Below are 25,387 nucleotides of genomic sequence, written 5' to 3' on the forward strand. Positions count from 1 at the left end.
ACACCCTCCTTGCTTGTTATTCATTCCTTAGCGCTGCATACACCATTTACATTTTTATATTCCAAGGTATTGAGGATTACCCTGTATGTTAGCTGTTCACCTGATCTGTTTTGCGCTCACTTACCCACCCTCTATTTAGGTGGAAGGAGAGATGTGCATTCTATACCCAGGGCAGGGTACCATTCAATGGCCGCCATTTTCTTTCTTCCCAGAAAATCTGTGCACTAGGGATAGGTGATAAATGAAATGAGTAGCATGTACCCCATCTACCTTGGGCATGGAACATTGTGATGCTGGCTACGAAATTGGAGATAAATGTCGCTTTGTCTATTGCTTCACATATTTTCTATCATACTATTTAGCCCTATATGGTTTGCTGTATAATACATTGTACTATTGTAGCACCCCTTTAGATAGCCAGGGGGAGCTAGTGTTCAATTTTTAGTCATAGGCTGAGTAGCAGCCTGGGTGTAATAGTTAACAGGGTTAAATTTTGGTCAGGGCTGAGAGGCTCTGCAGGAAAGTTCCCTGATATCTCCCCCGTAATAGAATCTTGTAGAAGATTCTAGAAGCAGTTGGCGGGGGTGAGGAGGGGTTGGCCTGCACACTTAGGAGACCCTGGCGAAACCCCATGTAGGAGGCTTGGCATGGGGCCAGGGCTGCCCTTAAATGTGACAGAGCCTGCTCATCAGCAGGAGAGATTGGGTGGAAGATGGAATGAGAAGGCTGAGGTGCAGAAGCCTGGGAGGGGGTCCACCTCTAGGCAGTGGTGCTGGAGAAGGGGAATGCTCAGACCTCATCAGCCCCCATAGTAAGGACCACCTGTGCAGCAGGGGAGAAGCCAGCTCAGCAGAAGGCCTGAATGCAGCTACCAACCCACCAGTTCATAGTAACAGGACTGAGTGAGTAATCCTACACCCCCTGAGCCAGTTAAGGGGAAAGAAGCACTCTGGTGGGAAGCCAGATTAGCTCCTTGCCCGGGACTGTACACCTTAAAGTGACAGGCACTGGATCTCCTGCCCAGGGATTCCTTCAGATAGCTGGATATAGGAGGATTATCTGGGGTGGTACATCAGGAGAGGCTGGAGAGCTTGCCAAGAAGAGAATTTTGCTGTGTGGAGACTTGTAGATATTTCCAGGAAATAGTCCTTAGTTCCAGTTCCCTTTGGCATCCCATACACCACTTACCCCATCCAAGTTCTAAACCCCTTAATAAAATCACAAAAAAAAATAACAAAGACAAGCTCAAGGACTGGTTACTGTCTCCTGGATGCAAGTCTGTGAGGAATGCGTGTTGCCTTGCTGCGTAGGACTATAGGGGGACCCAAACCTTCAGCAACTCCTAAGGGGGGGGGGGTAGTACTACACTATTATGTCCTTTATGTAACAGGCTACACACATGTATGTACAAGTGTCTCCATATAATAAGATAACGGAATATATATAACATAGCACGATGAAGCGCAGCAAGCAGTATACAGGTGAAACTCGAAAAATTAGAATATCGTGCAAAAGTTAATTTATTTCAGTAATGCAACTTAAAAGGTGAAACTAATATAGGAGATAGTTCAAGCCGTGATTTGTCATAATTGTGAGGATTATAGCTTACAGCTCATGAAAACCCCAAATCCACAATCTCAGAAAATTAGAATATTGTGAAAAGGTGCAATATTCTCGGCTCAAAGTATCCCACTCTAATCAGCTAATTAAGCCAAAACACTTGCAATAAGTTTCTGAGCCTTTAAATGGTCTCGAAGTCTGGTTCAGTAGGAATCACAATCATGGGAAAGACTGCTGACCTGACAGTTGTGCAGAAAACCATCATTGACACCCTCCATAAGGAGGGAAAGCCTCAAAAGGTAATTGCAAAAGAAGTTGGATGTTTCCAAAGTGCTGTATCAAAGCACATTACTAGAAAGTTATGTGGAAGGGAAAAGTGTGGAAGTAAAAGGTGCACAAGCAGCAGGGATGACCGCAGCCTGAAGAGGATTGTCAGGAAAAGGCCATTCAAAAGTGTTGGGGACTTTCACAAGCAGTGGACTGAGGCTGGAGTCAGTGCATCAAGAGCCACCACACACAGACGGATCCTGGACATGGGCTTCAAATGTCGTATTCCTCTTGTCAAGCCGCTCCTGAACAACAAACAACATCAGAAGCGTCTTACCTGGGCTAAAGAAAAACAGACCTGGTCTGTTGCTCAGTGGTCCAAAGTCCTCTTTTCTGCTGAGAGCAACTTTTGCATCTCATTTGGAAACCAAGGACCCAGAGTATGGAGGAAGAATGGAGAGGCACACACTGCAAGATGCTTGAAGTCCAGTGTGAAGTTTCCACAGTCTGTGTTGATTTGGGGAGCCATGTCATCTGCTGGTGTTGGTCCCCTGTGCTTCATTAAGTCCAGGGTCAACGCAGACGTCTACCAGGGGATTTTGGAGCACTTCATGCTTCCTTCCACAGACGAGCTTTATGGGGATGCAGACTTCATTTTCCAGCAGGACTTGGCACCTGCCCACACTGCCAAAAGCACAAAAACCTGGTTCAATGACCGTGGGATTACTGTGCTTGATTGGTCAGCAAACTCACCTGACCTGAACCCCATAGAGAATCTATGGGGCATTGCCAAGAGAAAGATGAGAGACATGAGACCGAACAATGCAGAAGAGCTGAAGGCTGCTATTGAAGCATCCTGGTCTTGCATAACACCTCAGCAGTGCCACAGGCTGATAGCTTTCATGCCACGCCGCATTGAGGCAGTAATTGCTGCAAAAGGGGCCCAAACCAAGTACTGAGTACATATGCATGCTTATACTTTTCAGAGGTCCGATATTGTTCTATGTACAATCCTTGTTTTATTGATTGCATGTAATATTCTAATTTTCTGAGATTGTGGATTTGGGGTTCTCATGAGCTGTAAGCCATCACAATTATGACAAATCACGGCTTGAACTATCTTGCTTTGCATGTAAAGAGTCTCTCATATATTAGTTTCACCTTATAAGTTGCAATACTGAAATAAATGAACTTTTGCATGATATTCACATTTTTTGAGTTTCACCTGTATACACCATTACTGCAACTATATATACAATATTCCTGTTTATACCAGTTTACAAACAATTATACACAAATATTTTTTTTTATTTGTGAGCTGGGGATAAGCAGCTGGGATATATGCTTCCTGGGGTACGCAATCTTTCAGGCAGTTCCCAAATCCAGTGAGATTAGTGGCAAACAGTGAAGGTGCCATTTACAAAAGACTATATACAATGTGCAGTACAGTGTTTAGCCAAAATTAACAGGGCAGGAAAATATTAAAAAACGAAAAAAAAAAACAAAAAAAAAAACCTAGCCATGTGCCGGCTCTCACTACACAATTATGCAGGCCCTAACTAGCAAATCAAGCCTATAGCTTGTCAGCCACAACATACACAGCTAGTTAGTTTGCACCAACATTTCAGCTCATCAGACAGGACTTGTCTGATCCCCAGGCCGAGAACTCTGGCTATAGGTCCCAGGTGGATTTAATTGCCCATGGAGAGAGAGGTAAACCCTGCACTGCACCTCATATCAGAGATCCCTAAAAAGGTATAGGTAAGGAACCTGGGAGATCTACAAACCCTGAACAGGACCTTCCCAGGGTTCCTTTGGGACGCTCATATATATATACACACATACATGCATATATACACACATATATATATATATATATATATATATACACACACACACACACATACATATACACACACACTGTAAATACAATATATATCTGTCGTCTGACAGCAAGGAGCATTTCTAGGGAGCAACCAGTTCAGAAGTAATTTAATAGATGGCAACGCATACATTAGTCACCAACTGATTTATTCTTACAAAATGTAATAATAATGCGGAAAAAAAAAAAAAAAGTATGGATTTCTTCTCACCTACAAGCGGTCATCAAGGATCTAGATGTTTGTAGAACCAGATTTGCATTGTATGTGATCATTTAAATTCTCTCTATGGTACACTGTCTAGGATAGTGTCACATGGTGTTTTGCTATGGGAACTGGGCACAGTAAATTCCCAGATGAATAATGAATGGCGTCACTGTAGTGTAGCTGTCACAAATCAGCTCTGCAGCTGCTCTACTGCTTCTAGTTTTACAAACATGTAAGGCTATTCTGTTACCTGTAGTTCCACAGACATGTAGTCTTTTGCTGCATGGCTGTTGCATTGGTACTTTAAAATCTCTGCCAATACTTACAATGGTGCTCACAAACTGTCTGCTAGAACTTCAAGAATATCTGCCAGTACTTCTGATTGTGCTCAACTGATCCATGTCAGGACTACCAGAACTCCCTGTAATGACACTGTGCATCTCCTCTGTTTCAAAGGGCACATAGAGTAAAATTCCAGGCAATGCCTAATTACTCTTTAAAATGTTCCGTTCCCCCTCCTGAAACCTATTATGGTTAACCTGTGTAAGAAAAAATCTGTATACGTATTTTCACATGTAGCCAGCACTGGCTGACAAAGTGGAGACCACACGATTGGTCTGAAGCGGCCTGAAAATAGGTGTTAGGAGGGGGGAGTAAGCATTTTTAGGAATGGTCATGATTTGCCTGGAATTCTCTTTTAAAGAATATGTTACCCTCTTGTTTTATATTCCTGATATGTGCCTGTTGTACCGTGCCTGTCATACCATATATACGAGTGTTAAAAAGTATCCTGTTCTCTTTGTATTTCTTCCTTTGTTTGAAATATCTGGTGATCCTGCTTTCCTATTTTCAAACAGATCACGCATGCTTCCTAGTATGATCAGTTTTCTGGCTATGCTGGGAGAACAGCCTACCAGTCCGCCTGTGACCAAGACTTGTGCTGACACACCCCAGTTGCACAGACATACAATTTAGTGCTCCAACAACAGGGCAACTCCCCCACCATCAGAATACACAGATCAGTGCTGAGGCCTACTGCCTGTGGTGCTGATCAAGTGAAAATATACCAACAGGGTGGTTGAACAGGAGCTTTAGGCACCTAGAAACCTGTTTTATACAACATATAGTTATTCTGGAAAAGCTAGTTTCCTGGTTGTCATACTAACTGATCCTCTGGCTTATTACTGACCCAGAACATGTATAACCAGTTCTGACTGCATTGCTACATGGTTGTTCTATCTCAGTGACTGAAACAGTACTGAAGTCAGGAACAGCTAAGTAACTTGCATTTCTAGAGGTCAGCAATTGAAACCTTAGATAGTAACATAGTTAAATAATAATAAAAAAAAAAAAAAAAAAAAAAGACAAGTCTATCCAGTTCAACCCACAGGAAAAAACACACAAATAGAAAACCTACAGTAATTGCCTGACTGCCATACTGGTACTTTGGCTTAAATGCTTTTAACTAAAAACAAGCATAGAGATAAGGAATTATTTCCTTCTGAGCCATTTGATGCATGTCTTTTCTGGATACGTGGCTCAGAAGTCCTGAAGCCATAAGCAACTAGCAGTTATAGAAGGAGACATATGCTTAACAGGTGTAATTATAAAGGAAGTGACCCTTTTTCTGCACACTTGTCTATAGCCGGTTTCAAGTGTAAAAATCTGCATCACCACGCATTGCTCTGTTATTATTCTAAGTACGAGTGGGTTTTTTAGCCACCAGATCTGCCTGCCTATAAGTATGTGAAGACATAAGATGACAGCCCAGCCAAGAATGTAAAGGCTGATCTTTCCTCCTGAAAATGCTAGTTTTAGTGGTCCAATGGCTTCCTTAATTTCTAAGGCACTGATCTGGAACATGTTTACAGAAAAGGAATTCTGACTTTGAGACATTAATTTACTACGTTAACCCAGAAGGGTTTATAACTTGAAAGTATTGAAGCCAGCAAGAGACTAGTGTTTTCAGAAGAAAACCAGCACTAGCTGTACATTTAGTGACCATTCAGACTTTTATGTTATGGTATCACATTATCACATGTGCCACGCATGTGTCCTACTGTAGTCACTTATGAATGTTACCCCAATGTACTATACAGCAGAGGCAAAAACACATACTGTGTGCTGAGATACACTGTGTGGCGGTGTGCATATTCTCATCTATTGCTATGCTATGGCAGCCCATTCATAAAACATTGGCTGCCTTAAAGCAATGCATGTTATCAAACATTGACACACAAGTTAATGTACTACACGGTATGCATTCATGTGAATGGCTTTACAAAGAAAATTACCATTTGCTGCACATTTATTTCATTGCTTGCACAGATTTGCAACAAACTGTGTCCATAAACCAGTCAAGGTTATTTAGTGTCTGTGGTCAGGTGTCAATTGTAGCAACCTCTTATCTAGAAAATGAAAATAATAGCAATGCCAGAACTGCTAAATTGTGTTTCAATGCATTCGATTTCCACCTACCTCCAAATGGCTCCAATTACCAGGATGTTGTGTTCCTTGCTGTGAGGTTATTACAGGGTCTAAAGTTTACTCTAAACACAAAACAAAAGCCAGGACTTTGACACCACTCCCTCCCCTGAAAATTTTTTAAGTTGAGGAAGCTTTTGCAGTAATAGCTGCCTACACCTCCCTGAAAAGATATGGGAGGAGATAGATGAGAAGACATAAGAAAGATTAAGACTGGAGGTAGTCTGTGAAAAAAAATCTTGTAAATGTTACAATGAGTTTTTCCCTTGTTGATAAATGTATTTTTTACTCACCAAGATAGATACTAAAATCAGATAGGACATTCATATGCCCAGTACACTGCAGGCCTTGCTAAATACTAGTTTGCATTTTTATAGCTGGATAAGAAGTCGTACTGCTTCAGTTATCTGGCTGTTTGCCATGGTCTTCTACATGGTGTGACATTATGAAAGGCAAGGTGATCGATGGACGCTATGTGCCTCCTCGCATGCATTCAGATCTGGGAGATTAAGGTGGAGTCCAGTGCGGGTTTTGCAGGCCATTATGGCAGAGGTGGTTCTGGAATGGTCCGCTGATGACCACCAGCAGGTGGTATAAATCAAGCAAGACTGGAGCAAGAAGTTGTTCTTGTCCTGGGCTTCAGAGAGCCATATCTGAGTGAGCTGTGGATGAAAGTTTGCATTGTACAAGAAAGGAAAAGGTTTGCATACTAAAAATAAAATGATATAGACCTCCTGCACTACTCAGAATAAACTAATGACAATTAAGGGGGGGGCTGCTAACACCCAACCATATACCAAATGGATATTGTGCAAAATATAAAATAAATGGTGCACCACTACCTTAAATAATACAGTACTCCCACACTAGCTTATCCTAAAAAATCAGATGAAAAAAACAATAAATGATATAACATGCCACTAAACAACAAATAATATTAAAATAGAATAAAATGTACAAAAAATGGTTTGAATCATCCAAAATAGCTCATACCAAAGTTATAAGTGACTAATAATTGCCACCAGTGCAATTCAGTGAATACAATAAACCAATCACTCACAGATCATAAAGTAAACTGATCCACTAAGGCAGGGCTTGAAATTTCCACTCGCCTGCTCGCATTTGGCTAGTGAAAATAACATGGGGGCAAGTGTCCCAGGCGCCGCATCGGAGGGTGGGGGGCGGGTGCTACCAGTAGCATCAACCTGCCCTGAGCACTGTGTTGAGGGGGGGCGCACTGCTGGTGCTACTCCTCAGTGATCGGAGTGATCGCAGTTTCACTCCTGTCACAGGGAGCAGCTGCTGACACTTGCTGATGGGAGGACTAGGCTTTCTGCTCCCTCCTGCCTGTAGGGGGCAATAGACAGCCAGCACTAAGGAGTAAAGGCAGAGTGTCCTTCCTCTCTCTCCTTGTCATGTGACTTATCACATGACCGAAGGAGGGAAAGAAGGAGAAGCTGCATTCACAAGAATATCTGTGAGTACAAGGGGGAAGGGTGAGGTTACACTTTTGGGGAAAGCTGATGTAAAGGGGGGCTCTGATGGGAACACCTTATATAAAGGGGGACTCTGATGGGCACACCTGATGTAAAGGGGGACTCTGATGGGGACACCTGATATAAAGGGGGACTCTGATGGGGACACCTGATGTAAAGGGGACTCTGATGGGAACACCTTATATAAATGGGGACTCTGATGGAAACACCTGATGTAAAGGGGGACTCTGAGGGGGACACCTGATATAAAGGGGCACTCTGATGGGGACACCTTATATAAAGGGGGACTCTGATGGTGACACCTTATATAAAGGGGGACTCTGATGGGCACACCTGATGTAAAGGGGGACTCTGATGGGGACACCTGATATAAAGGGGGACTCTGATGGGGACACCTGATGTAAAGGGGACTCTGATGGGCACACCTTATATAAAGAGGGACTATGATGGAAACACCTGATGTAAAGGGGGACTCTGAGGGGGATACCTTATATAAAGGGGGACTCTGATGGTGACACTGATGGCAGAGCAGAGAACAGTGACTGACATTCACCGCTCTCTGCTCACAGCAGTGGTGAAAACTTAGCGATCAATGGTCATGTGATCGCTGAGTTCTCACCCTTAGAGCCGGCAGGGGACAGATGTAGCATCAGACCAATGCTGCATCCACCTAGGTAAGTATGATTTAAAAATAAAATGTTTCCCATACTTCTCTTTTAAGCACAGCATGACAAGGAGGGAGTGGACGGACTAGTGTGTCCTATAGAGACAGAGGCAAGATGCGGGTCACAGCTGCAATTCTACCGGAGCCAACAGAAGCCTCTGTATGCCCTTAAGAGAAAATGTCCTCCCTCCCCTTTTCTTCACTTTGTTCTGTTTGATTTGTCTTTCACTTGTGAATGTGTATTTTTTATGTGTACATGCTGAAATGTATTTTGTTTTGATATCTATAAAATAAAATACAATTATCCTTTCCATTTGTCTTCTGATTTTCACATTTGTTTTTATGTTCTTTGTTTTTTCCTTATGTGCATTGTGTTTGTATTTTCCTGCTGTACTAGTTTTTTATTGTCACAGCAAGAGGTGTCCCTTGGCTGACTGAGATGTCAGTAAAAAGGCTGGTGGACTGGCGTAGCCTGGAGGTTTTTGATGAGGGCTAGAATGGGCACAAAACTGGTGAGCTTACCAATCCCACTAACAGAAAGGGAATGAAAAATGTTGTCAACTTAGATAGTTCATTTATGTTTTAATATTTATTGCAGGTTTTTGGAATGGCTGAAGCCCTGTTGAGCTCCTGAACCAAAATATGTGGCTGAGGGTGGTATTGGCTTTAGGCATGAATAACTTTTTGGGGATTTTTGGTAGAATCAAGTTAATTTTGGCTTGTAAATCCCAGATCAGCCAAAAAAGGATTGTTTTGGTATTGGTTTGGATATCAATATCTATGGTTTGTTATCTTTTGAAGCTGTGGTCAATATACACATTTATATAAAGTATATATTATTTCAACAAAAGGCCAGGACAAGGGTTGGGCAAGATGGTCAGCTGCCCTGGGCACAGTGGTGTTAATTGGTTAGCAGCCACTGGGCCATTGCTTGATGCTTCATACTGCATCTTCCTTCTAACTGCTAGAAATCAAGCAATTTGCATGTGCAGCGCACACTCCATGCTAACTATGGGCAGGTAAAGCAAAGGGGCAGAGAATGGGTGCAGAGTTCTGTGTCATGCATTAGCAGTGGGGGAGAGGTTACAGTTCCACACCCATGCCCTGGGCACTGGACAAACCTGTCCTGGTACTATTCCAATGTGAAAACTGTGTGAGTGTCATTTGTTATTAGGGTGTAAGGTCCATAGGAGGGAGTGGTGGTTATTGAGGGAATAAAAATGACCACTACACAAGTCCTGGCTAGGAGTGAACTGTAGTGGTGCATCTGGCTGATTGCTATCTGTGGTGTTCATACCATGGATGCCCATCATTTTCCCTGACTTCTTCTGGGGATGGGGGAAGTACATTGTTGGGACACTCTTCTGAATTCAATGGAGTGTGAACGAGCCCTTAATTTTTTATTAGATTTAATTGGAATTTTAAATTATATAAGTAAAGGGGTTTTTTTTAGAGTGACACATTTATTTGAAGATTTGTTTTTAAAATTAATGCAGGTTGCAACCATAATTACAATCAGCGTTCAATAGAAAATATTAAATTTACTGAAAAGACAATTGTGACATTAAAGTGATCAAGATAAAAAAAAATATTGGTTTGAAGGGTGTGCAGGAGATTTGTAAATTTAGGTCACAAATATTTATGGCATCCCCTCCCTCATCATATCACGACTCGCCTACTGCAACTCCCTCCTCACTGGCCTGCCTCGCCGCTGGCTATCCCCGCTTCAGTCGATCCTGAATACGGCTGCCAGACTCATTCACCTTTCCAACCACTCCATCTCCGCCACCCCCCTCTGCCAATCCCTCCACTTGCTTCTGATTGTGCAACGGATCAAATTCAAAATCTTAACACTGACGCACAAAGCTGTCCACCACACTGCCCCGAACTACATCACTGACCTAATATCCCAGTACCGCCCAGCATGCACACTCCGCTCCTCACAAGACCTCCTTCTCTCTAGTTCCCTGGTCTCCTCCTCCCATGCCCACCTCCAGGACTTCTCCAGGGTGTCACCCATCCTCTGGAACTCCATGCCCCAACCCATCAGATTATCACCTACTCTCCTCTCCTTTAGGCGCACCCTGAAAACCCATCTCTTCAGGGAAGCCTACCCCAACCCCTGCTAACCTGCCAACCTCCTCCACTCTTCCTACCACTCCATCCCCCACAACTATCTCCTCCTGTACCACTATCCCCTCCCTCCTAGATTGTAAGCTTGAAAGAGCAGGGCCCTCGATCCCCTCATGTTTTGCATTGTATTGGTATTGTTCTGTCACATGTTCTGTCCCCCTTTGTAATGTACAGCGCTGAGCGAACTATTGGCGCTTTATAAATACTGTATAATAATAATAATAATAATGGCATGGACTGTACAATACATAGGGGATAATATGTTGAGGGGCTACAGCTTTAAGGACTGCTCAATAAAGGCTCCTTGTTCTTTCCTGTCACACAAATCACTGGAATTTTGTATTAGGAGAAATGTGTAGGTTGTCACTGCTGACCCCTGTTTCTGCTCTAATTTTTTTGCTGATAACTTGTTACATTTCGGTGACTAAGAATTACTTAAAGTGATACTAAACCCTCAGTTTTTTAAGCACTTTCAGCAACCGATTTAATCACTTACTAAGTATGGAGTTCTTTACCTTTGAAAACTTTTTTTTATCTGCAAGGCAGTTTTGCTCAATACATTTGATAACAAAACTATAAGGTGTGTTGATGAACACAAAAACTGCTAGAGCAAGTTTTCACTCAAGGAAAGAAGGACCCAATAGATTCAGCAGCTCTGCAAGAGCTCATCCAGAATTTCTTTGAGCAGAGTAATGAGTAGAGATGAGCGAATCGAACATGGCGAAGTGGAATTCGTTTCGAATATTGGGAAATATTCGATTTGCGCCGAATCCGAAAATTAGCCAACTTCGGATGCACGAATCGAATTTTCCCAAAAATGGCGGCGACATGTGTGGCGACGGAGCGGGGATCTCTGGGAAGGCACGCAGACAAGGCGCGCTGACCCATAATGCATTCATTCATGACATGTGATCGCATTAGCCAATCAGCAGCCAGCCAGCCAGCACTGTGTAATGGTGGAGCTATAAATTGCGGCCATCTTACAATTCTCCATTAGCCTCCGGTCATTCAAGAGAGACAGACCTGTCTGTATTAGGGACAGAGTTAGGGCCAGAGAGACTTTAGGGCCACAGAATCGTTACTTAGGGACACAGGATCGTTACTTAGGGACACAGAATCGTTACTCAGGGACACAGAATTGTTACTCAGGGACACAGAATTTTTACTCAGGGACAGACACAGAATTGTTACTGAGGGACACAGAATTGTTACTGAGGGACACAGAATTGTTACTGAGGGACACAGAATTGTTACTCAGGGACACAGAATTGTTACTCAGGGACAGACACAGAATTGTTACTGAGGGACACAGAATTGTTACTGAGGGACACAGAATTGTTACTCAGGGACACAGAATTGTTACTCAGGGACACAGAATTGTTACTCAGGGACAGACACTGAATTGTTACTGAGGGACACAGAATTGTTACTGAGGGACACAGAATTGTTACTCAGGGACACAGAATTGTTACTCAGGGACAGACACAGAATTGTTACTGAGGGACACAGAATTGTTACTGAGGGACACAGAATTGTTACTGAGGGACACAGAATTGTTACTGAGGGACACAGAATTGTTACTCAGGGACAGACACAGAATTGTTACTCAGGGACACAGAATTGTTACTCAGGGACACAGAATTGTTACTGAGGGACACAGAATTGTTACTCAGGGACAGACACAGAATTGTTACTCAGGGACACAGAATTGTTACTCAGGGACACAGAATTGTTACTCAGGGACACAGAATTGTTACTCAGGGACACAGAATTGTAACTCAGGGACACAGAATTGTTACTCAGGGACAGACACAGAATTGTTACTCAGGGACACAGAATTGTTACTCAGGGACAGACACAGAATTGTTACTCAGGGACACAGAATTGTTACTCAGGGACACAGAATTGTTACTGAGGGACACAGAATTGTTACTCAGGGACACAGAATTGTAACTCAGGGACACAGAATTGTTACTCAGGGACAGACACAGAATTGTTACTCAGGGACACAGAATTGTTACTCAGGGACACAGAATTGTTACTCAGGGACAGACACAGAATTGTTACTCAGGGACACAGAATTGTTACTCAGGGACACAGAATTGTTACTGAGGGACACAGAATTGTTACTCAGGGACACATAATTGTTACTCAGGGACAGACACAGAATTGTTACTCAGGGACACAGGATTGTTACTCAGGGACACAGAATTGTTACTGAGGGACACAGAATTGTTACTCAGGGACAGACACAGAATTGTTACTCAGGGACACAGAATTGTTACTCAGGGACACAGAATTGTTACTGAGGGACACAGAATTGTTACTCAGGGACACAGAATTGTTACTCAGGGACAGACACAGAATTGTTACTCAGGGACACAGAATTGTTACTCAGGGACACAGAATTGTTACTGAGGGACACAGAATTGTTACTCAGGGACAGACACAGAATTGTTACTCAGGGACACAGAATTGTTACTCAGGGACACAGAATTGTTACTCAGGGACACAGAATTGTTACTGAGGGACACAGAATTGTTACTCAGGGACACAGAATTGTTACTCAGGGACACAGAATTGTTACTGAGGGACACAGAATCGTTACTGAGGGACACAGAATTGTTACTCAGGGACACAGAATTGTTACTCAGGGACACAGAATTGTTATTGAGGGACACAGAATCGTTACTGAGGGACACAGAATTGTTACTCAGGGACACACAGAATTGTTACTCAGGGACACAGAATCGTTGAATTAAAGAGTATGTCAGACAACACGCAGAGGAGTGGCAGAGGAGGCAATGTTTCAGGAGCGAGCAGATGTGGCAGCAGAGGAAGGGGTCGAGGCAGCACTAGTCGCAGCCAGAGGCCAGTGCTCCCGGTGTCATCCAGCGGTCGTGTCTCCACCGACAACCCTGCCGTCATCGATTGGTTGGCTCGGTCGTCTTCCTCTTCCCAGGTCACCTCTGACACCTACAGCCAACGGTCGGTGGGTATGTCAGACACAACCGTTAGTTGGCATGGCCCGGGAGCAAGCCCACTGAAATCACGTGTCCTCTACCTGCCCTTGTCCTTTGGTGTTCCCTCACCAAGCGAAGTATCGCATGCTGTGGGCTCAGCCCCACTGTACAGTGAGGAAGAGCTAACAGAGGGCGGTCAGGAACGGGGGGAGACATCCGCCTCTTCAGCAGCCAGGCGAAGAAGTACTGGCGAGGAGAGTGGCTCGGTAGCCGGTCTAGAGACAGGTCTGTCTCCTGACCCACACGCAGCCGAGGGGGCTAGTAGTGAGGCGGAGACCCTAATTGATGATGATGAGGCTGATCGCACTTGGCAGCCTCGTCGTCATCTGCCAGGCCCGTAATCTGCCATGGGCCCCCGTACCGACTCCTCATGCTGCTGCCAGGTCCAGAGTGTGTCATGGGTCCCTGTACGGCCTCCCATTGCTGCTGTCTCCATCGCCACACTCTGCCATGTGCCACTTTCAGGTCTCCTCACACTGCTGGTGGGTTCCATTTTGTCATAGGGTGCTGGCAGATTACGGGCCTCCCATTGCTGCTGCCAGGCCCGTAATCTGTCATGGGCCCCTGTACCGCCTCCTCATGCTGCTGCCAGGTCCAGAGTGTCTCATGGGCCCCTGTACCGACTCCTCATGCTGCTGCCAGGCCCGTAATCTGTCATGGGCCCCTGTACCGCCTCCTCATGCTGCTGCCAGGTCCAGAGTGTGTCATGGGTCCCTGTACGGCCTCCCATTGCTGCTGTCTCCATCGCCACACTCTGCCATGTGCCACTTTCAGGTCTCCTCACACTGCTGGTGGGTTCCATTTTGTCATAGGGTGCTGTATGGCCTCCCATTGCTGCTGCCTCCACCGCCACACTGTGGCTCCACACTCTGGTTTTGGCCCCGTGACTGCCCAAATGAGTGAAGTGTGCGGTGATTCTAAGATCGACGGCACTCATCTGCATGTCATACTGACTGACAGTATTATTTCTCTTCCCCAGCAGACTTCAAGGGCATTTAAATTAAAGGTACAGTGTTCTGCACTAATATAAAGGCTCTCTGAAGCCTAGAAACACCCTTTTTATAAGTTAAATTCACAGCGAATATATTCGACTCGAATCACATTTATTCCGCGAATTCGCCGAATCAGCCGAATCGAATTTTTGAATACTTCGCTCATCTCTAGTAATGAGCACATGCAGGAACCAGGACCAAACGTAGATCCAGCCTAAAGTGGTGCAAGGAAAAAAATGACTGATCTGGCTTGAGGGTAGTCATGGGAATTCCTGGGGACACCGGGCAGAAAGACCAAGTCCATCAGGAAGTGGTGTCCCTCGTACCCAACAGCAGAGTGTTTGTGTTAAATACAAAAATAGATCAGGCACCCTTTGCACTTATGCATTATTAGGGTTGAGTAGAGAAGAGGCATCCCAGCCTGCTTCCAGTTGGCCAGGAATGTTGACGCCCATCTAACCCAGCTTAAAAGGCAGACTAGCATGAAGCTAGGACACATCAATAGAAGATATCCCTGTAACAACACTTGTGACCATGCTGGGGCCTAATTTCATCACCTCCCTGGGAGACTTCATTGTGAAGTGTAAAAAAAAAACCTTTGAGAACAATCTCAGGAAGCCAGTGTATGCCTGCTGGTGAAGAAAGCTTTGTAGAATAGATGGAGCAAGCTAGCAGGTGATGGATGAGTGGGACATCCCTGAGTCCCAGGAGAACATACTACAGAAAGCTTAAGGAGACCCACCTCAGAGACCTGCAGAACTTTAGGCTCAATCAGTAAGACTGCGATGCCTATGACCACAAGATGTGTTTGGGGTAGACAGAAAAGGCCTCTGACTTTGTGTACCAGTTTGGACATATCTGTCAGGGGAAGGTGAGAAGTTATTCAGATAATGTGATAGCAGAAAAGCAGTGCTCCAAAGGCTCCAAAGTGTCCTTCAAACACTGGATACAGGATATAAAAAGCAGGAAGAGCCAGCAACTCCAAAATCCACATGAAAACTTTATTAGTGATACAGGAGTGACATAAAAGCACGCGGACACATTTCAGCAAGTAGCCTTGATCACAGCACAGTGATAAAAAAAGTAATAACATATACATTGCTCAAAAAAATTAAAGGAACACGTTGAAAACACATTAGAGCTCAATGGGGAAAAATATCACGCTGGATTTCTATACTGGTATGGACTTGGTAAAGTGTTAGGAACGTAAGGATGCCCCATCGTTTGATGCAAATGAAAATTATCAACCTACAGAGGACTGAATTCAAGGACACCCCGGAAATCAAAGTGAAAAAATGATGCAGCAGGCTTGTCCATTTTGCTGAAATTTCATTACAGCAACTCAAAATGGAACTCAGTAGTTTATATGGCTCCCATGTGCTTGTGTGCATGCCTGACAATGTCAGGGCATGCTCCTAATGAGACGACGGATGGTGTCCTGGGGTATTTCCTTCTAGATCTGGACCAGGATATCACTGAGCTCCTGGACAGTCTGAGGTGCAACCTGGCTGTCTCGAATGGACCGAAACATGATATCCCAGGGGTATTCTATTGGATTTAGGTCAGGCGAGTGTAGGGGCCATTCAGTGGTATCAATTCCTTCATCATCCAGGCCTGCATACTCTTGCCACATGAGGCCGGGCATTGCCGTGCACCAGGAGGAACCCAGGACCCACTGCACCAGCGTAGGGTCTGACAATGGGTCCAAGGATTTCATACCGATACCTAATGGCAGTCAGGGTGCCATTGTCTAGCCTGTAGAGGTCTGTGCATCCCTCCATGGATATGCCTCCCCAGATCATCACTGGCCCACCACCAAAACGGTCATGCTAGACGATGTTACAGGCAGCATAACGTTTTCCAGACCCTTTCACATCTGTCACATGTGCTCAGGGTGAACGTGCTCTAATTTGTGAAAAGCACAGGGTGCCAGTGGTGAACCTGCCAATTCTGGTGTTCAATGGCAAATGCCAATCGAGCTCTATGGTGCCGTGCAGTGAGCACTGGGCCCACTAGAGGATGACGGGCCCTCAGGCCACCCTCATGAAGTCTGTTTCTGATTGTCTGATTGTAAACATGTCATATCTAAAGTCAAAACTTTCTTTTTCATTTTTGATAGTGACCTATCACCAAGTGCTCATATTAGACAAAAAAGTCCCAGTCAGTGTGCACAACTGTACTAACTATCCAGTGAAACTATGGAATCCACTTTCTTTTTCGGTGGAGGGGAGCAGAAGATGAGAACCCTGTGTAGTGCCACTATTAACATAAGACATTCACTTCAGATACTTTAGATGGAAGAGCAGACACCAGGCTTAGCTTCTGAGAAAACAGAGGTTGAGGTGACAGATCCAGCCTACTGTGGAACCAACAGGTGATTGAAAAGGAAATGTTATAGATATTACCACTGAAAGGCCTCTAGTTACTGTACCAAAGAGTGACACCTCCTGTCTTCTAGCCTTCACACTATGGTGGGGAGTTTTTCTGTCAGTATCTGGAGTTAGAAGCTTCCACAAAATCCATCTAGTTTTACCCAAATACAGTGGTGTATTTAGGTTTCGTGCTGCCCTAGGCAACACACAATTTGGCTCTCCTCCACGGAGAGACCCTTACACCTACCAACACCCCCTCCCCCATGAAGATAGCCTGACATTGACCAACAACACCCTAGCTCCTCCCCCACCCCTGACCCGAGAGAGCCTTCCACTACCACTGCCCCCCATACACTGGCCAGTGTTGTATTTAGATTTCGTGCTGACATAGGCAACACAAAAATCAGCACCCCCCCATGGAGAGACCCTGACACCAACCAACCCCTCCCCCACAAAGAGAGCCTGACATTGACCAACAGCACCCCACCCAAGAGAGCCTTCCACTACCACCACCCCCCATACATTGGCCACCCCCCCACCCCGGTGAGAGAGAGAAGACACTCACCTTCACAGCTCCGGACATCCCTGGGAACAAGAGTCGGGCTCTGCATACACCATCAAGCAGCCCGCAACATCTTTCGGATCCCACCTGGTCCTCATGCTGTGCGTATCCCTTCTTCCATCCCTTCTTCCAGGGGGTGGCGCTGCACCCCTGAAAAATGCAGCTGCTGCCCTGAAAAATGCTGCCCTAGGCAAATGCCTTGTTTGCCTTGTGGTAAATATGCCCCTGCCCATTAAGAGGTTAACATGTGAAACTGCCATTGTAGTTTATGTCAAATGTTATGCTTTGTCTATATAAATGTATGTGTTGACACTGAATTTTGCTTGGGGGGAGAGTGTGACGTCCACAGAGCAGCAGCCCCTTTAAACCAGCTGGCAGAACATTGCTTCCTGGTATTGCTACACATTCCTCCTTTCTGTCCAGAGGAAGAACACAGGTAGAGGGAGGCTGGGGAACACGCAGGAGGACTTTGGCTGCAGGACAGCTTGAACTGCCCCTGCCCCTGGCAACCAAGGGCAGACAAATTGCTATTTGCCACTTCTACGAGTGAGACAATCTCTCCCACCAGCCGACAAGAGTAGAATGGAGCATGGAGAGAAAGCAGGGAGAATGTCCAGGACCCGCAGTGTGAGTGTGAGCACACTGCCAAAGATGCAGTGAGCTTGGGTACAGGGCTTGGGATGGGGTGCCTGAAGCTGCTGTTAGGGAGCTGGGACAGAACTGAAGTGAGCTTGGGGAGATGGCTTAGGACTGGGGGTGGTGAAGCCCAGGAATGTGAGCTTCAGAGCCATGCTGTGTGTAATGCTCTGGGCCTGAGCTGCAGAGTGAGAGCTGCACACATGACTGCAGTATGTAGTGCATGGAGCTGTGTTGTTCAGGCTGCTGCCATAGATTTCTTCTGCTGGGAGAGAATTTGGACCTGCTGCAGTTGTTACTGGCTGCTGCTGCTGAGAGCATAGAACAATGGTCTCCAAACTATGGCCTGGGGGCCGGATGCGGCCCTTTGCTTGCCCTTATCTAGCCCTTGGGGCACTTTTTTTCCATCTGATACAAGCCACTGTTCCTCCCACTGACCCCAACAAGGGGGCATAATTCCTGCTACTGACATCAACAAGAGTCACTATTCCTCTCACTGAAACAAAACATGGGGCACTATTCCTCCCACTGATACCAACAACGGGCGCTATTCTTCCCACTGACACCAACGAATAGGGCGCTATTCCCCCCCTAATGCCAAAGATGCATTGTTTACTCTCAATGACGCAGGACAATTTCTACTCCCAGTGGCCACAGTCCGGCCCCCCTAAAGTCTGAAAGCCAGTAAACTGTCCCTTTGTTTATAAAGTTTGGAGACCCCTGGCATAGAACCACACCAACTCTCCTGTGGATATAAGTTGCAATAAATCAACCTCTACTGAAAATGTAAAAAAATACAGAAAAAAAAGACCGTCCACTGTGTCCTCAACTCAAATTCTAATCCCTGACGAAGTCACATGAGCTGGTGATGAAACGCGTAGGGAGGAGCCTGTGATGTCATGCCGCTAACCGGAAGTACACAGTCCTCCATCTTGATAAAGGTTTTTTCTATTGAAATGCATGTAAACTGTTGATCACCAGGATATGTGCACATTTTATGTTGCGTTTTTAGAATTAGTGTTATTTTAAATAAAGAAATATTAGTGATTATGTGGAGAGCACTAGATGTCCTTTCCTTTTTTGAGCTTTACATGAATAACAACCTAAGAATTGTGGAGGATGGAGATGGATTAAACAGGCATCTGGGCATTGGAGAAAGAAAACAGTCTAACAGCAGTCCTAACCTGAGAGAACCTTTAAATGGAAAATGCATGAGACTTGACTCATTTTGGGTCAATACATAAGGTGAGCATTTTAGGCTTCATGTCCAAGTGCCGCATTTTACATTTTCTTGCGGTCGGCGGTCAAATCGTTCCTAACCTAAACATGGCAGCTCCTAAACTTTGCTAAAAGCAGTGTACATGTACACATAGGCTTTTATGGAGTTGAATTTAGGAGCTTTGGCAATAAATTGCCAAAAGCTCCTAAACTTGAGTTTAGGAGCTGCTCGTGCATGAAGCCTTAGAGTGGTAGTGAAGGAATATGCACTTAAGGTGAAAGAATATCACAGAGATACATCTAAAAGGACTGGTGATATTTGTGGAAGCACTGCATGCCACAACGGTTTATGTTTAAATCGAATGAAGTTCTATAAGGAATATGGACACAGTGGACAGTCTTTTTTGCGTATTTTTTCACATTGTCAGCAGAGGTTGATTTATCACAACTTATGATTTTATGGTATGATATTTATGTGTTAGTAATGCGCGGTAATGGTGTGATATATTAAGGCATGGTATATTTTTTAATGCAGTAATAGCAGGAAGAACTTATTTTTTCTAATAGGCTGGAATTAGCATTTAATTTTGTTATATTTGTAGCACTACCCCCTTAGGAGTTGCTGAGTTTTGGGTATCCCTATAGTCCTGACAGCCAGGCAACATGCATTTTCTTCCAACTTGCATACTTGAGACAGTGAACAGTCCTTGAGCTTGTTTTTTGCGTTTATTAGGAGTATTGAACTTGGGGGGGTTGAGGGATGTATGGGATGGCCAAGGGAACTTTAACTGAGGAAAAGTCTTTAACAACTATGTAGACAAAAGCCTCTTCTTGAAGAGCTCTCCAGCCCTTCTGGTGTACCACCTCAGACCCCAGACCAATGTTCCTCACCTTCAAGCTGGTTGGGTTGGTAGCTGCCTTCAGGCCCCCTGCTGGACTGGCTCCTTCCTTGGCTTTACAGGTGGTCCTCTCTCTGGGGACCGGTGAGGTCAAGTAATCCTCCTTTCCAGATCCTGCCTGGAAGTAGGCCTCTTCCCACAGGGCCTCCTCCCAGGTTCCTGCATCCAGCCTCTCACTCCATCTTCCACCCAAACTCTCCTGCTGCTGAGCAGGCTCAGTCACACTTAAAGCGGTAGTAAATCGCATACTAGCACATTATGAAGGACTTACCTTAAAACAAAGCCCTCCAGCAGCGCACTGTCACCGCTGACAGGGCTTCTATCTTCACCCAGTCTTCTTTCCGGGTTTGTGAGCTCCACCTGTCTGACTGGCCAAGCCACGATGATGTCACTCAAATGCATGTGCGCCGGAGTATGCTGTTCCTTCAAAAAGCATGAGCCGGCTATCAAAAAAAGCTAATATTTCCTAAACAGTGCACATTTAGGAGATATTCATTTTACATAGAGGTAAGCATTAAAAAGGAGTTTACTACCACTTTAAAAGCTGCCCTGGCCCCATGCCAAGTCTCTTGCTTGGGGATTGGCCAACGTCCCTTAAGTGTGAAGGCCAGCCCCTCCTCACCCACACCCACTGAGTTCTAGAGATTTCTCCAAGTCTCTAGATCAGGGGGAGGTATCAGGGAGCTGACTTGCAGAGTCCTCAACCCTGACCTCTAATAACCCAGCTGACTCATGCCCAGGCTGCTATCCAGCCAGTTGAAAACCTATCTAGCTCCCCCTAGCTAACTGGCCCAAGGGGTGTAGGATTACTTACTGTTCCTCGCCTGCAAGCGGGTTGGGCTGGTAGCTAACTTCAGGCCCCCTGCTGGACTGGCTCCTTCCTTGGCTTTACAGGTGGTCCTCTCTCTGGGGACCGGTGAGGTCAAGTAATTCTCCTTTTACAGATCCTGCCTGGAGGTAGGCCTCTTCCCACTGGGCCCCTGCATCCAGCCTCTCACTCCATCTTCCACCCGAACTCTCTTGCTGCTGAGCAGGCTCAGTCACACTTAAAGCAGTAGCTATCAAAAAAGCTAATATTTCCTAAATAGTGCACGTTTAGGAGATATTCATTTTACATACAGGTAAGCTTTATTATAAGCTTACCTGTATGTAAAAGTATTAAAAAGGAGTTTACTACCACTTTAAAGGCTGCCCTGGCCCGATGCCAAGCCTCTTGCTTGGGGATTGGCCAATGTCCTTTAAGTGTGCAGGCCAGCCCCTCCTCACCCCACCCACTGAGTTCTAGAGATATCTCCAAGTCTCTAGATCAGGGTGAAGTATCAGGGAGCTGACCTGCAGAGTCTGAAACACTGACCTCTAATAACCCAGCTGACTCATGCCCAGACTGCTATCCATCCTCTAGCTGAAAACCTATCTAGCTCCCCCTAGCTAACTAAAAAGGCGCTACATAATACAGCAAATTTTTTTTGTTTAGAGTGATTGCGCTTAGGTCTTTATTTATCCTTCCCTCCCCATTTGAGGAGATAGTCCTCTACCAGAGTTAAGCGTGCCATCACCAACAAGATTTTAGATGAGTTCACTGGCCAGTGAATTAGATAGTGCCTATGAATTCCAGATAGGATCTTTAGTTTCCATTCACCTGTATACCATTATGCCTGTCACACTGTACTATTTGATCTTGTTTCCTTTATATGATTGATGGTTATATTTCTCATCTGCCTAACCAATTTCTCCTATCAAACTTTGCCTCTATCAATAAAGCCCAGTAAGCAGTTTCCAGGTTTGTTGTGTCACTCAGGTCCAGGTACTGGATGTGTTACCGCTGGTGCAGGACAGAGGGGTTCAAACAATCCATTGGCTTCTCCAGGGGTAGTGTTACAATTTATTTAATGATTTCAGAAATAGAGATGAGCTTTTCTAAAAAAAAAATGCTTTCTTGCTGGATCTCCTGATCTGCATCTACAGTCTGGGTTCAAATCATCAATTGATTCAAAAGTATAACTTCTGGCCAATAACATTTGCCATTAGCTGTTGGAATACTAACCTGTGTGCTAGTCAGCACTCGTCTGTTTTATTCAAACGAAGGTGGAAAAAAGCAACATTGCTTCTCAAGAGCAGCAGAGAGCCTCTCAAAGGCAAGATATTGTGAAACTGTATACACAGTACTCCTGCAACATACTGCCTAGCTTACCCAGAGGCAAATAGTGTTCTACAGGCTCTGAATTGCACACCTGTGTACAGAGGCGGACTGACAACTCATGGGGCCCCCGGGCAATAGGGGATCATGGGGCCCCTGTGTCCTTGCCCAAACTCAAAAAAGCCTATGAAAAAGGCACCAGGGGCATCTCATGGGGCCCCCTACTGACTCCGGGCCCTCGGGCAGTGCCCGAGTTTCCAAATGGTCAGTCCGCCCCTGCCTGTGTAGTGATTGTTCATAGAAAATAATGGTCCTGCTCAGTGTATGTGTGTAGTTTGCAATTACTTCAGGTAGTGGAATCACACATTATAGGTATTATTAGGAATCTTATGGTGTCTACTGAAAAACTGTAGACATATTACTATTACAGATTTAATATGTCAGCCCTTAGTAAGCATGCATCTACATAGTTGGTACTGTATGTTTGTGAAGTCCAGTTTTAACTTGAGCCGATTTACTAAAGTAGTTGATAATCTTCACTCAATTCATTTTGTAAATATTCACTTTAAATATCCAATCATGCAAAAAGCAAGTTTCTGTTTATATACAGTATATTATCTGCACATGATTGGTCATCAAAAGTGAAAATGAATTTGCTTTTTACTTGACTGAATAAGTAAAGTAAGTATTCACATGATTTATTGTTGGAAAAAATTTCGAATAGTTTTGTAAATCAAACTTCCTGTTTCTTAATATGTGAACAAAGATATCATAGGAAAGCACAGTTAGAATTGTTGCATAACTGCTTATGTTGGAGCCAATCTTCACTCTGTTGCAGAGACACTTCAGTAGAATTTTATACATCCAACATATCTGAGCGTGCCAAATGCTTGCATCTCCCTGCTGTGCTCTGTGGCCCCCATTTCTCTCGCCATTATGTCCATTGTGTGTCTATTCAGAGTTAAAGACTTTGTTAGTTCAAATTAGAGGCGCTAATTGTACAGGAAACACAACATACTATAAACAAACACCACTCAAAAAAAAACCATACACCAGTAGCCTGGATTAGTGAATGAAAGGCTAATGGGAGGGAATTATACCTAACAGATACAATCATATTCAGAGAATGATTTGCGCTTCCAATTTCTCCTAGACCCTTGCTGCCCCATATTTTTTTTATCAACTAGTAAATTCTTTGACAACCAGCCCAGTTTTGTGTCTTTACCTAACAAATAATAACATTCTCAGCAATGTGAATTCAGGAATGCAGCATAGTTTTCTTGTAAATTTTGTCCACTATTTGCTCAGTTTTTACACACAGGTTATTTTTAAATAAATGCATTGATTGTAAACTTTCTTACCTGTTCACCAGTAGAAATGTATAAGGACAGAACTCCCAAAACTTTCTGGCAATGTGGCTCCTCCAACAGGAGAGTTGGTGCTGTGTCTGTTCAGAAAGGGAGTCTGTTCTTGATAAGAGAACACTATCTGCAGAACAGGAAGGGCAGGGAAGCAGAAAATTGGCAGAACATATATGCATTTCAGCAAATAAATAAAAAATTAGGCACTCTATCATCATTAAGCTTCACAGGTACTTGGAACACAGATATGCAGGGGTAGGGCATGTATTCTCTTTGATTCACTTCTGAAAACAAGTATATAACTAACTAAAATCTGACCTCGATAGTGAGGTTGACTGGAGTTGTTTGTCTGCTTTCCAGTAGGGATGAGGTTCAAGTTTGCAAGTATCATTGGCTCAGATTTCTAACCTGACATGCAACTGGACCTATGAGCCTATGATCCCGACATGGCCATGAAATCCTAACCTGGTCTTAACCTATGCTGGTTATTGAGACTTAAGCTAAAACTAGTTATAGAATCCCACACTAGAAGGGACAGGGTTAACTAGAACTTGCAACAACTTGAAAAAGTGAGTTTGAGGGAATCTGTGTGCAGATTTTCCGAGATTTTTTTCAACCGTAATGCATTGCACAGCCTTTAAACTATGGCTAACAAACTTAGAAGAGTCAGGTATTATCTGGGTCTGATAGAAGTCCTGGGGAAATTGTGCACATGTACTGTACCCAGGTATATATATTTAATAATAGATACATCTCCAGATAAATTTTGCAGCAAATTCCAATTGAAGGGACCCCTGAGGAAGATGTGGTGTCTGTCTTTGTGTTGGAGACCTGAAGACAAAATCTGTGGTCATGGAAGGACCCACCAACTGTTGTCTAACCAGCCTTGAATAGAGCTTCTGCAATCCCTCTCTGTCAATCCCCCCACTGGCTTCCCATTGACGAACGAATAAAATTCAAAACATTAACAATAACATATAAAGCCATTTATAGCTCTGCCCCAAATGACATCACCAATCTTGTCTTCAAATATCACCCAAACCATCCTCTCCGCTCCTCCCACGACCTCCTGCTTTCTAGCTCCCTTGTCTCCTCTTCCCATGCTCAAACAAGATAAGCACCCTTGAGCCACCAAATGGACTTAAAGTGGAGCTCCAGTCTCATGTGTAAAAATTAAAAGTCAGCAGCTACAAAAACGTTTAATAAACATCCACTCAGCTGTCCCAGGATCCAGTGCTGTGCTTGGGCCAGCCGTTTTCACTTTGTGTCCTCTCTCCCCGGCGTCAGCATCTTTACTATCTTAACTAATTTACTAATCCTGTATAATAATAATAATAGTACTATGGGCACCCAGCTGTGACAGCTTGTGGCTTTAAAGCCGGGTGTCCACTGTGAGTGACGCTGCGCACTGTGAACGGTCCCGTAGTCTTTGGGGGAGGGGGACTTCTGCTTCTGATCACCTAGATGGTCGGAGTATAAGTAGGTGTGGGTACTTG

General features: G+C 44.5%; 1 protein-coding gene across 3 annotated transcripts in view; it reads right to left on the reverse strand.

Annotated features, from left to right (window-relative positions):
• Nucleotides 1-23,993, reverse strand: part of LOC149473375 (retinol dehydrogenase 16-like) — a 51,778-nt gene extending 27,785 nt beyond the window's left edge. The window contains exon 1 of one of the 3 annotated variants that reach the window (XM_089680961.1): nt 23,892-23,993. The gene's annotated coding sequence lies outside the window, so the exon portion shown is untranslated. Of the gene's footprint in view, nt 1-3,920; nt 4,034-6,392; nt 6,518-23,891 lie in introns of those variants that run through there. The other 2 variants (XM_089680954.1, XM_089680947.1) reach the window with 2 other exon arrangements.
• Between the last annotated feature and the right edge of the window lie 1,394 nt (nt 23,994-25,387).

Source organism: Staurois parvus, unplaced genomic scaffold (assembly GCF_062004578.1).
Source record: "Staurois parvus isolate SC_StPar_1 unplaced genomic scaffold, SC_StPar_1.0 ptg000017l, whole genome shotgun sequence".
Taxonomy (NCBI): Eukaryota; Metazoa; Chordata; class Amphibia; order Anura; family Ranidae; genus Staurois; species Staurois parvus.